The sequence below is a fragment of the Oryctolagus cuniculus genome, chromosome 5, assembly GCF_964237555.1.
Source record: "Oryctolagus cuniculus chromosome 5, mOryCun1.1, whole genome shotgun sequence".
In the NCBI taxonomy this organism is placed as follows: domain Eukaryota; kingdom Metazoa; phylum Chordata; class Mammalia; order Lagomorpha; family Leporidae; genus Oryctolagus; species Oryctolagus cuniculus.
The window spans coordinates 64,135,679-64,137,361 of NC_091436.1; the positions used below are offsets into that span (position 1 = coordinate 64,135,679).

Sequence of the window (1,683 nt, forward strand, 5' to 3'; positions counted from 1 at the left end):
CCTGTCTTTACGTACTGTGCTCTCTCTCCCATGGACATGAGCCAGATGCTACCCCTGCAAACAGCATCTGAGAAAGCAGGCGTCAGGAAGGCTCCTTCGTCCGAGGGCCCTTTGGTGTCGGAAGGCCTCATGGATGTGCTTTGCACAGGTGTAACACTTACTTACTGAAAGCCAGGATCGATCGTAATGTGTGTATCTGGAACAATCTGAGTGGCTCGAGGAGCTGGATGTTTTGGGTATCTCACTTTTTTAGCATTAAATGTTACTAAATCATTGACTATCAATGCGGACGTCATATATTTAATTTTATATGCCCTTTGGAAACGTCAGTAGCTCCACAAAAAGAAGTCATGAAGTACTACATGTTTGAGTGTTGGAGAATCACACTGTAAGTGGAGAGCTGTCCCAAAGCAGGTTGTATGTTTCGCTGTGCCACCATACACATGCCTCTCATTTCTGCTGATGCTATTAGTTAAAACAACAACAACAACAACAACAAAAAAAAAAAAAAAAAAAAGGAACCCAAAACCCAAAACTTCCCTACTATCTTTATTTTGTTGTTGTCAGTTGATCCTTTACTGGAGCATTTTCCTCTGTACTTCTTAACTAGCGGGGCATTCTGCTGAACCACTGTTGATCTCATGAGGGTGGCAACCCACAGACAGGGTAGTCCGTCCTAGGATTTTTTTAATGGTTCCAGAGAATCCTCTGGCTAACGATGAGCACCATATTTATTGGGTAATGTTGACAGTGTCATCGAAAGTGGCATTTCCACTGCATTTAATGTCTTCTGTTTCTTTCTGTCTTGTGGTGTCTTCTGGAGGGGTTTGCTGATCCGGGCAGAGGCAGACAGTACCACTGACGCTGGGCCTGTCTATTCCGAATGCTCAGTTTCACCGTGCATTGAGATCCTCAGATTCTTCCAGTCGTCGGTTGTCTTGGCAATGTCACCACCAACCTTTTTTGGAGAGAGGCCCAGGGGTCCAATCTTGCAGGCCAAGGCAGACCTGGCATGGGCTTTGCCTCTGGTGTACTTCAGCTGTATAACCTTGATCTCACAGGGTTGAACCTGGGCAGCATGGTGGGGACAGCTTGTATCAGATGAACCTGGACTCCAGACAAAGGCAGCGAGTCCCAGCCTGGCCTCCTCCAAGCTCAGCATGGAAAGCTCTCATTTCTAACGAGAGTGAGAGGGCATTCCCACTGGTGATTATTTCTACTGCACAAATGTTCAGAGGGAGGAAGCAGGTAAACATGGAGCATTGGATTCCTCTGGCCCCTTTCCCTCAAACTCACCATCTCAGGCTCCAAAGGGCAATTATTCCTCTCTGCTCCACGCTGACTGCATAGGTCAGGAGGGTGACACGGTCACTGAGTTGACGGATTTTCATCTGCTGTGCTTCTAACACTCGTGCCCCACTCCCGACCACTGGAAGCAGTATCACACTGAGACCAGCCTCTCTCCTGCCACCAAAGAAAATGAGGAAACAACGGTAATCCGAGTCTGAACTTCTTGCTCCCAAATTTATCATCTTCCTAGAGCACAGGCGTTGTATTGCTTTAGTGGTTGAAACCAGGAATGGCCCAGTAAGACCATTAGTTCTTTAAGCCACAAGGACTCAGTAATAACTAGTATCACACGTTTACTATTAACTCAGCCCATAAGCCTTCGAGGTACTAACT

General features: G+C 46.8%; 1 pseudogene; it reads right to left on the reverse strand.

The window, feature by feature from the left end:
- Positions 1-602: 602 nt before the first annotated feature.
- LOC127493164 (large ribosomal subunit protein uL11-like) lies at positions 603-1,460 on the reverse strand (annotated as a pseudogene).
- Positions 1,461-1,683: the final 223 nt, after the last annotated feature.